Source organism: Neopelma chrysocephalum, unplaced genomic scaffold, assembly GCF_003984885.1.
Source record: "Neopelma chrysocephalum unplaced genomic scaffold, ASM398488v2 Primary Assembly neopelma1_24, whole genome shotgun sequence".
Classification (NCBI taxonomy): Eukaryota; Metazoa; Chordata; class Aves; order Passeriformes; family Pipridae; genus Neopelma; species Neopelma chrysocephalum.
In genome coordinates, this window is record NW_020897693.1 from 22,281,959 (window position 1) to 22,293,960 (window position 12,002).

Sequence of the window (12,002 nt, forward strand, 5' to 3'; positions counted from 1 at the left end):
AGGGGCGGCCGGCGGGGGGCGCTGCGGGCCGGGCTCGTGTCGCCCGCTGTGGGGGGCGGCGGGGCGGGCCCAGGGCGCCGAGGTCTGGCGCCGAGGTCTGGCGCCGCTGCCGACTGACGAGCCGCAGCTCAGCAGAGGAAGCCCAGTCGCAACCAGCGACTGTCGCTGGCGGAGGCTGGCGGGAACGCAGCGAGCCCCCTCCCCGCGGGGCGGTGCGGCCGCACGAACTCGTGGCGCTCGCTGCCGGCCCGGCACCGGGGAACAGCGGCGGTGAGCCGAGCTGGAGTACCCTGTCCGACATCTGCCGCTCTATGCCGGAGCAGGAGCGGCTCCGCAGCAGCAGGGGAGGAGGGCGCTGCACAGCCGGGCCGTTCCTTCTTTGCTGTCAGCCCTTCATCCCCGGGCGCGGGTGCGGCGCCCGGTGCCTCTGCCGTGCCGTGGAGCGCACAGAAGCTCCGCCGTGGGCGGCGGAGAGGCTCGGCCATCGGCGCGCTGCCGCGGACACACCACAGCGGCACAGAAGCCACGCCAATGCTCCTGCAGCAGGCGCCTACCTGCCAGCCTGCTCCTGGCCCTATCCCCCCAGCTCACCTGCTGGCAGACCCTCGTTTCCCCTCCCGGCTGGACCCCGCCGGTGGCAGGCCTGTGGGAGCACAAGCCACAGCTGGCTCAGTCCTGCTGTGCAGCACCAGCAGAGCCAGGTTGTTGGCTGGAAGGTCTAAGGCTGAGCTGTTGCAGGAGGTCGCACGTTCACAGGGGTTTAGTACACGCAGGTGTAGGGGGATGTTCTACACTTTCTTGCTGCCTCCTCTCTCTTCATCTGCTATTTACAGCCTCTCCCAAGACAACATTTCTGTATCCAACAGTGCACTCAGGGAATCAAGAGGGATTCCTTTCTTAGCTTTCGTTTCTATTCCTAGAATTAACACTTATCTTCTATAGATCTGCGACATTATTCATATTTTGCAGTGGATAGTGAGCTGTTCTCCCTCTTATATGGGGAAGGAAGCATATGTAGCTCTGCTGAAGAGGTGGAAGGAAGTTTACTTTTCCTACTTTTCTGCAATAGCAGTGATCATTCATAGTAAAAGCCCATAATAGGTTATAGCTTACCAATGGCTTACCATCACTTCATCAGATGTAGGAGATGAATATGGTACACCACGAAACATTCCCTATAAATACTCCCCTTGTAAGCACTTCAAAACCAAAAAGCAGGAAAAAAACTACATCATCATCCGGAAAGCATGCCTGAAGGCAGGAAGGAAGAGAGCGGGAGCTAGAGCTGCACACAAACCTGCTGATTCGCGCAGCTGCTCTTTTTTGAAATCTCGGACACAGGCCAGTATTTTCACTCTGTCCCTTCCACCTTTGCATTTTGCTGTGGTTTGACCAGTTAGTGCAGCTGTCCTGGACCTGGAGGAAAAGTTCAGAAACCTTTGTACCTCTGAAAGAGCTGTGAGGAGGCTGCCAGACTGCTCCTTCTGCTTATGTCATTAAATGAATACAGAAAGGTGCAACTCCTCGCAAATTCTCACTAAAATGACCTCTCCTTGAGGGCTGGTTCATCACATTTTTAGGTTCAACCAGCTAATGTTTTTAAACATTTAGAGGTTTAATTTCTGTACTATGCTTTGTTTCCTTAATTCTCATTCATACATAATTCTTTTTATAACTATATTCATCATGGCTAGGCTTCGCAAACGAAGATTTGGGAAGGGCTCCTACCCACGTTTCTTGCCAGTGCGTTGGTGGCTAAAAAGGCCAATACGAGATAGGCATGTCCGGTTGCAAAAGGCATAATTAAAAACACTATGCTCTTCTTTGAGGCCTCAGATACACTAATATGATGGGTTTTTTAAAATCATGGAATCACAGAAATCAGCATTTACAGACTATCTTTTATATCCAAAGTATCACACAGACCTTAACTAATGCCTTTTACATTGGATTTGCCATAGTGCCTCAGACTACCAGCCTGTCTAATCCAACATCTTGTTACCAGCAATAGCCAACCACCAATGCTTCAGAGGAAGTAAATGCCACTAATTGCCCGCAAAACAGTTACAACTCCAGCCCAGTGCTTGTGACCTACTGATTCCATTCTTGTCAGGCTCCAGGTTCTGGACAGGGAGGTGATACATTTTGCCTTTATTACACATGTCAATAAAGGAAGATTAGGAGCTGCCACCATCAGAGCACCTCTCCCCAAGGCACAAAGCATAATGTCTCAACCAAGGTATTTTGGCACAATTTTCCTGATGTTCACTTTCAGGTTGCTTGAATAGAAATTAAAATAAATAATTAATTGAAACATTTCACTTTGGGTAGTAGAAATTTTAAAGCATGAAAGCTGCCATAATTCACTGGAAGGTCAAAGCATGCTTATTTTGTGCGGCCCCATCTAATTAAACAATTAATTTCTCATCTGATGGTTATGGATGTTACTTTTACTCCACAGAAGAAGTATTACCATCACATCATCTTAGCCCATCAGTACACTTCTTCCTGGTAGAGACACCGATGGGATTTGGTCAGGCTCACTGGCACAGGGCTGAGGGAAAGGGCAGCTCATATATGGGGGCACTGAGACACCCCTCAAGACGTCTTGCCCTTGTTCCTTTGGCAAACCTGGCAGTGGAGGCTGGGCTAGAGAACACATTTTACAGCAATATAAATCATTTCTCATAGTTTTGCAAATACACAGTGTTCTGCATGCCTTGATAGACCCCACAGGGACAGTTGCTGACTTCCAGATCCAGACGTGCCGGTGGATTATTCAGATAAAAGAAACATATTTTTAATTCCAGACATGAAATTCTCATCGTGCCCTTCAAACTCCTGGGAGAACTTCACATCCTGTGACAAGAAATGGTACCTTTCACCCTCCTGCACACACCTGCCCATCCCTTCCATCCCATGACGAACTTTACAGGTTATCAATGTCTGTTCAGGACACATCTCACATGACCCCAATTTCAAGGTAATTTCACTCCTGAGAAAAGCCACAAATAAAATATGATTTCTGATGGCAGTGCTCAGCTGGAAAAGGTCTCATGACAGTCCAAGCACTATCAGAGGAAAAAAACCATAGCCTAAGATATAATGTTATCTCAGGGTGTCACACAACCCATCCTTGGCCATGAGCCCTGGTAATGTTACCATCCTGTGTGATCTCCTCCTCCCCAGCACTATGTGCTCTTGCAGACAAGGAGGGAGTGCTGTACCTGCCCCATGCTATTTGCTCCCTCCTCTGCATTGCTGCCCAGCCAGCAAACCAAAAGACTGAGGCAGTTTCACTCCAAGGACAAGCTGCTACACAGACCCTTCAGCTCCCATCTCAGTCATCAAAGACTTTTTGGCTTCAGAGGACTCTCTCACAAACTTTTTCTTCTCAGAGAGTGAGTTCTTACTGTTAAAATGCAGGAGAGCTACTCACATTTGGCTGCTTCCATCAGTGCCCCCCTCCCACCCAACCCCACCCCTCTCCTGGCCCTGGAAAGCTAGTAGCTTCACACCAGAGGTGGGAATCACACCAGAGCAGGTGGAATCACACCAGAGATGCCTTTTGTTCCTCAGAGCCGGCAGCATGCCAGGTGTGGTTCTAGCATACGTGACAGCCATGCACACTATTGCTCCTTTGCCTTTTTGCTGATAACACCTCTGTGACCTATTCATTGACAACTTGTTAGAAATGGGGTTTGTGCAGGAGTAAATCAATTTTTAAGTGCTTCCAAAATTCCCACAGCCCATTAGCCTCCTGTTGAGTTTATCTCTCCTGTTTTGCTTTGTTTTTTTCCTATTTCCTTCCAGACACATCTCCTGTTCTGCTTGCCCTTGGTTACACTTCCAGGTAACTGGAAGTGTACACTGGAACCCATGCACATTTTTCATGTTTAGCAGGGCGTTACTCATTTATTAATATTCACAGTAGATGTAAATAAAGCAGCTCATCTCCAAAAGACTACTGAAGCCACATGGGAAAAACAACAATAAAAGAGAAACCCTGGCACACCATCCACCCTCCTACCTTATTGGAGCACTCAAGTTTATAGCCTGCTGATGAAGGACAGGTAAGGCTAAACCAGGCTATGAGTATCATCCTTGCCATGACAAGTATTCACTGCACTAGTAGATTTTTTTCTTTCTGTGACTTGAAATGCAACATGCAGTTGTGGAGCAGCTGTCAGGGCTTTCATGCCATCATGGGAGCCAAAAGACTCAGCTCACAACCTGGAGTTTATGGGGATCTGGGGCTTGAAGCTGTACATTTGTTCTGTACATATAGGCCTGTAGCAGAGAAGCTAAAAAAAATCATCTCCTGGAAACTACCCAGAGCTTTTCTCTCTCAGGGAAACAAATGAGGCCTTAATTAATTTTCTTTCAAATACAGCAAATTGACTTCTGCTCCAGTTGTGCTAGATTCAAGCCACACAGCACAATGGTATTAATTCCACTTCACTTAAGGGCTAAATATTCAGAGCAAGGAAAAGGGAGTTTCCTGTAGGTCTTGCTCATGTTGAAGTCAACAACCAAACCACCCTAGTTTTCACAGGAGTGGTTTCTTCAGTGTCTGCATTTCTGAGGTTGACTGTGACATGCCCCTGGGTTAGCACAACAAAATGCAGGATATATGAAAGGCATCAGCTAAGCAAGTTGCCTGGTCCTTTGCATATTTTTAAAGGTCTGCCACATCCTGTCTCAAATTTCATTTTACAGGCTCAAAGACAGAAGCACTGTTAGTGTCCTGTCCTAAGACTACCTTACTGGTTCGCTGATCATCCTAACTAGCCCTGCTGTCTCAATCTAATCTTTCTTAACACTAGAGTCTTGCCTGCAGGATTTCCCAACACTGGAATAACACACAATGTTCTAGACAGGGTCTCCTCAGTACCTTGCAAACCAGTGGTGTACTCCCTCACCTCTACCAGAGATACTTTGCCCAATAAACCAGAAGATCACATTTGCCTTCTTAGCATTTGCTTCATTTGGGTAGCTCAGAGATGCCCTACAATCAGCATTTACCCCATGTCCAAGAGAATTACACCCAATCCTAGCAGAACAATTTGCCTGGGCACACTGATGCTGTGCAGCAGACATCCTGCATGGGTATCTCACCATGGTGTTCTTCAGTGCCATGGACCTGTACTAGCACCATCTCAAGAATCTCATCCCTACGCTGTGCTAAAAACCATGAGAGTTGGAAAGAAAAAATGTACAATAAAACCCAAATCACTGAGTCCAGTGAAACTGTTAGTTCAAGCAGAGAAACTGCAGGATCTGACCTATATATACATATATAGGAAATACCAATTCTGCAAAACTTATTGTTATGGGAAACTATCCATCCTGTCCCCTTTAATATGTTCAGTGATACAGTAGCTGTATCATGGCCTATGTGCTACAGTAAAGAGGTACAGGGGACCCCCTCTCACTTGTCTGTGGGATTCTGTTTCATAGAGGATGAAGGACAAGATCTCTTTCACCATAAAATCCTGTGATTAATTTAAATTACTTTCCAACCATCTTGAGATCCTCATGCTGCCAAGTTTATCTAATATATTTAACATACTGCTTCATTATCACATTGGCTATGCATTGCCTGGGGGGTGCTATTATTCCTCTTCATAGATGGAAGAGGGAGGCACAGATCCCATAGATATCCACTCATATAATTTATTTAGTAACAAAGTGACAGAGCAAAGAAGAGAAACTGTCCCTGTCTAACACCTGTCTAACACCTATTGTACTCAACCTTTCTTTCTCTCCAACAATGACTTCATGTTCCAGGATTTCCCAAAAAGCAGCTTGATTTACTCGCAGCTTCTCCTCTGTCAATTCTGAAAATTAAATTAAGAAAGTCAGGCATCTCTTGATTTATTCTTCAAAATTAAGGTATCTGTAGAAGTCTTTCTATTACACAGTAGGTTTTTGTTACAGGGCATTTGTTAACTTCTTGGATTCCCATCTGTTTTTTCCACATGATTTTGTATTGTTTGGCTACATACAGTGACTCTGTACACCTCAAGAAAGCAGACAAACTTCATTTTCTTTCCTTTATATAAAACTCAGCTCTCTTCAAGTTGCAAAGCTGCATATTAAAACTACTGTCTGCTGACTTTCATATTTTCTGAGGCAACATCTGGCATAAAAACTGATTGCAAATATGATCAGAGTTAGCAAGATTTTCTTCCAGCAGTCTTCCAGCTGGCTTTATTCCCAGATATCAGCCCAATGGAAAGGAAAAATCTATTTGGCAGTGTCTCCAGTTGCAGTTTCTCATTCTTCAGGTAGAACAGTTTCCAGTCCTGGGGAGGTTTTGTGGATGTGGAATTCAGATGATGGGGTCTGAACTGCACTGGAACTGATATGGTCTCTGGGGTTCTGGACAGGTGCTCTCTGATGCCTAAATAATTCAGAATCCCAGCTCATGCTGCAGAAGAATAATAGAGTTTATCCCCTCCAAAGTCTAGGTATAATTTGAGGAATATAAACGTAATCCTATCATTATAAGTAGTAGGCTTCAGCTTCAGACATTCACCTGTAATTAAGTAGAATTATTCATAAGGGGCTGTGGCTGCAGTTAAGGCAGAGTTGGTAGCTCAGGTTGCTGTCAAACCGTTCAAACAGCAGGGGCAATTCAGCCCTGGGCAACCGCCTCGCTGGACTTAATGTGAGTGAGTGATGTGACTCTGTCCATGTATGTTCAGTCTGCCTCCAAGAGTGAGATATTTGTCTTTCAGTTCTCCTGAATTCAGGAAGTAGGCAGCTTTAACACCTCTCTGCCTTTCTCCTCAGGCCATGATAGACACCAATGCAGGCTGAGTGCAAAGCCCCCATATAGCTCTTTTACACTCCATAAGCATAGGTGTATGGATAACAAAACAAGGGGCCAACTCTGATTCCTGACCCCTCTCTCATGCTCCCTGCTGCGTGTCACTCCCAGACGAGAGTAGAAGCAAACAGCAAATCTCTTCCTTCTGTCTGCCAGCTCCTTGGCACAGCACCACCAGGCAAAACTAAGTACAATCTAGGAATGGAAAAGTAGCTCATATTTAGACCGAAACATTAAATACGATATCCTAGAATATTACATTCTGATGTGGCTTCCGGCAGGGGAAGGAAGAGTGATGTGAGATTTTTGCAGTTCTAAAAATACCTAACTGATAAAATCCAAGCAGTGGTGAAGGTAGAAATCATACAAAAAGAGAAAGAATCTTACTATTCAGCTAATAAACACCTCAGATTAGTTAAAACTAAAATAATTTAAAATCTCCAGTCTTAATCTGACAGTGTGTTCTGTTTGATTACACTTTGCATTTTACTTCCCCTGAAGAGCATCACCAGCAATGTCATATTTCCCACTGTTCTTCAATAGCTTCATGTTGTGATTTCCAGGCTGTGCTAGAATAAATAGCGCAGCTTGGAAACTGAAGCAGAATGCAAGACTGATCATTTGCTCAAAACCAACAGTTTCCAAGTAAATGAATGGAATATAATTGCATTTCAGCTTCAGCTTGAAAATGTAACCAGCATTAGGTTACAACTCCTGTTGAGTTTACATTCAATGGCACTTGCTTATTAGAGACTATTTTGGGTCACTGCACTATTTGTATATGGATTTCCAGTTCATGGACATGTAGTTTGTCGTCCTGCATAGATCACTCCAGTGGTGTACTCTGACCTCTCATACCAAAGACATCCTCATACTAATGTCAGGTATCCATTTACCTCATCTTAAGTTTGCTCTATGCCCTTGGGGCCAAATCTATCACTATGTGCAAGGGCTCTGTAACTCCCTCACGACCCATGAGCGCTCTATAAAAAGCCAAGCCTGACCAGAAGAACTGAGTGCATGAGGCTCAACAGCCACATCTGGGATTTGGTTTGGGCAAAAATATGCCAGTATTCTAATTTCTCCAGAAATAACCACTGGCAACAGAATATCCCTAGAAGCAAATTAAATCTTCTCTCACATCTATACTTGTTTCCATGGAAATATGCAGTGACAAGGTTTTTCCCCTCATGTTCTTTGCCAGCCTACCATATTTTTTTCTTCAAACAGCCCTGGTAATTGAATAGGTTCTCCCAAATACAAGAGAGCTGTTCAGTCTGACCCCAAGACAGCATCCATGCAGCAACACTGCTTCCAGTCCTTAATACACAGAGAGACAACTCTTTGCAAATCCTTTCAACCAGGGACCAACAAAACCTTTTCATTACTGAGGACTAACTGGTTTTGATGAGACAGTAAACACCATACACTATGGTGTTACCCAGCAAGATGAACACAAATAACAACTCACTGTCAGCACACTGGCCTTAGACTCCAGCTTTATATTAGAGTGAAGGATATAGTATTTGTAGTGCAAGTCTGTTCCCAGTGGCTGCCAAACATTTGGCTTCTGGCAGTAGCCCTCTGCACTGCCCCTTACCATATGTCGCCATCCCCAGCTACCTCCTCTCATCCCCTCTCTTCTCTGCTTCCCTGCTCTGTGCATCTGCCCCAGCCAGAAGCTCTGTTTCCCTAGAGACTCACATGAAGTGGCTGAGGCCCAGCCACAGATGACACATTAAGCAGAGCCTCTGGGCTGTGAGTGGTGGGGACAGTGCCTTGGCTTTGGGCAGATACTTTGAAGTTGCTCAGGGTGCTGTTTCTTCACTGCACAGGAGCAGCCTGGAAGGGGGCTGAAGAACAGCACCTATGTCCCAGGGGAGGAGGGAGGCCTTGCCTGCATCTCCTCAGCAGGCAGTCTGTGGCAGCAGGAGAGCAAATGCCCATCCTGCTGCCAAAGGAGGAAGGGAAAGCCAGGCAGTGCTAGGAGTGGCAGAGAAGAAGCACAGAGTGACAAAGATCAAAGTCAAAGATGTATAAAAGGAGGCAACAGTGAAATCTCACAGAGAAGAACTTTGGCTTTTGTCAGGTTGTTACACTGACCTTGTGGCATGCTGGGTTTTGGACCTTGGCTATCAGGCAAGCTCAGTGTGTAAAGTCTCATGGAACTTTATGTTCAGCATTATCACTTAGCAGGCTGCAAAGTCACTCAAGTGGATGGGCTGCAGGACTGTAAACAAAGGATTATGGCATGTGACAAGTGGCTATTCAGAGGAAAGGGACCAAGGGTATAATGGCGATGGGAATCAGTAAGAGCTTAGATTGAGTGCCTCAATAAAGTCTTAAACTAGTGCTTAAACCATCCGGCTGGCAGAGGAAGGTTGTGCTGGAGAGGCTCTGGTGTGTGCTAGGAGAGGTGCAGGAGCTGTATCTGGGCAGGGAAGGGACATGTTTGGGCAGATGCTTGGTGCCTGTACTCCAGCAGCAGCTAGGAAGAGAAGGACACTATGCCTAGGAGATGCCAGCAAAAGCTGTGTCAGAGGGCTCCTTACTCTCCTCTCCCCAAGGCACTTTCCCCCTATTCTCAGGGCTCGGGAAGGTGCAGGAATATTCCAGTGCAAAACCGGGAAGAGTCTAAACAGAGAGAGTAGGCTGAGAGCTTGAGCAGCTAGGTCGGGATCCTCCCAACAACAGTGTAAACGCAGCCTGAGACAGAGTAGAAATTGCAAATTGGATGAAGGCAGGATTCAACCTGGAAAACAAAAGCTATTTAGCAAGGAATAATAATTCACTAACTAAAGTTCCTCTTGGCAGAGGGGAGAAGAGTTCTGGAAAGTCAAATTGTGTTGATCTAACCTTAGGAGAGCTAGAAAATCAGAGAAGGGGACACTAAGAGATTAGTTAGAGAGGAGAAAGGCAACACACAGGCACCAGGACTGTGCACATAGCTACTATGCCAAGGCAGCACAGAGGTAAGTGCTGGGCAGGAGCCCACTGCTCTGTTCAGGGCTGTGACTACCATTAGAGCCTGACACACTGGGAGGAGATAAGAAAGGTGATAGCTCCTTGTGCAACTACAAGGCATTGATTTGTGATGACAGTATGAGTTCCTTGTCTCTGAGGGGATATGGAAACAGTTTACAAACATTTGTAGGCATATGCTCAAGCAGGAGAGAGTGCAAATTACTTACTAGAGAAGATAAAACAAAGAGTGGGAAAACCAAAGCACAAAGTGACTTACAAGATTTTACCAATGAGCTGCAATAGGTTGTGAAATAGCTCTCACAAGAAGAGCAGGGAAGAATCCAGGTATGGGCAGCTTTAAATCTGGATGGGAAGAAAGTAATTAATACATGAGCAATGAAAGGTATACAGAAGAATTTGTTGAAGTGATAAAAATATTTCCACGTGCACAATCTGTAGTCCCAATTTTCCACTGTCCTGCATTTCTTGCTATCATTAGCAGTGATGCAAAGCAGGAAAATGTTTATTAAAGCAGGAACGTAACATTATAGCACTGCTCCACCTGAGCACATAGATTTCTAGACATACCTGGCCAACAGAGAATTAGGTTTTATAATTGTGTCTGGGAAAATGACTCAGTAGCAGTGATCCTCTTCAACTCATCCAGTCATATCCTCCTGCCCCATCCAAATCTCCTTTACTTTTCATGAGGTAGGGATATGATTCCATGTTTGGACAGTGTGTGTTAATGTCTCCTAAAGTCAAATCCAGCTGCTTCTAAAAAACTCCCGATTAATCCCTTTTTAATTGCCTTTGGGAGACCACCTCCTTATGAGGCCCCCAAAGATTGACAAGGAAACCTGAAGAGATCAAAGCCCAAATACAGTCCCAATGAAGGTTGAAATAGCCACCTGCCAGAAATTTGGAGAAGCTCACACCTTACCTGGCATATATGCTTACCAGCTTAATATTTCCCATGAGGAGGGAGCACAGTCACGGCTACAGTGCTACAGCAAGTATGAATGGTTAGCCCCAACAGAGAGCTGTTCCCTGGACTGAGGATGTTTCACGTAACTAATTACCAAGCTTTATAACCATCCCCTGCAAACTATCATGATGATGAATGAATGAGATCAGACTAGCCCATATGGTTTATTGGTGGAATTTGCCCACCCGCTGTAGATGCATCATTACTCTGTGTACGCATCAGCATGGGGATGAGCACAGTTCAGCGTCTTTGCCTATACAATATGAAATCACAACCAACCTGCAGCTCCTCAGCTTTATCCCAAGAACTCCTCAGGCCTTTTTGGTGTTCTTCTGTTCCTCTGTATCCTTGTCCTGGGCCAGTCCTTTGGTGAATGCCATGTCCTTCCTTATTAAAGTAAAGCATAGTAAGCTGCACCTATAGAAGTTAAACAAGAAATTGTTGAAAAACTTTGAATTCATAACACAGTGGCTAATGGTGCGTTGACTACTCTAGTCCTCTGCCTGACAAAATCAGAGTTGCTCCACTATGTGGCACAGATGCTCTGCAGCTCCACAAGCAGCAATGATCCTCTTTTTGCTGACTGATATTTCCAGAGCAGAGCATTTCTCAACTCCACTGAGGCTGTTGAGCCCAGGAACCTTGTAGAAACAGGGGATATTTCAAAGTAACTGCAAGCACCATGTTCAGAGTAGGTACCCAAAAAGGTGTACTGTATTGCCTGACACATCCCTGCATCAAGCAATACCTTGCATTAGCACTAAAGGGAATAGGATTTCATGGATGGAAACTGCTTTGAGCTGAAATCTGAGAGCTGTACCATTCCTTTCCGGCTCTGAATTCCCTAGGCAGTCCAAGACAGGCACCTTCATCTCCCTGTGGCTCAGTAAAACTGGGTTAGCATCCCCTCCTCCTTCTTACATCACTTTTATCCTTGCCTATATTAACGGTAAATAGAGACGGGCTTGTTTGTGTGCGGGCACAGTGCAAAACGGAGGGCACGACCGTGAAAGTGCTGCTCCTATGGGGAAGGTCTGCAGGGAAAGATAAGCGCTCGGAGGGCCAGGTGCAGAGCAGGATGCAAGGATGCGCACGCGGGGAGGGGGACGCCTGCAGGGAATGACACATGCGAGGCGGGCCGGGCGCTCGCTCGCCGCCCGAGCCAGGAAGACCCCCCAACAACCAAAACGCTGCCCCCGGCCCGGCCCGGCGCCG

At 46.0% G+C, this 12,002-nt stretch overlaps 1 protein-coding gene across 1 annotated transcript in view; it reads right to left on the reverse strand.

The window, feature by feature from the left end:
• SUSD6 (sushi domain containing 6) overlaps positions 1 to 12,002 on the reverse strand; it is a 106,102-nt gene that overhangs the window by 93,560 nt on the left and 540 nt on the right. Inside the window, exon 2 of the mRNA XM_027707879.1 lies at positions 11,067 to 11,204. The gene's annotated coding sequence lies outside the window, so the exon portion shown is untranslated. The remainder of the gene's footprint in view (positions 1 to 11,066; positions 11,205 to 12,002) is intronic.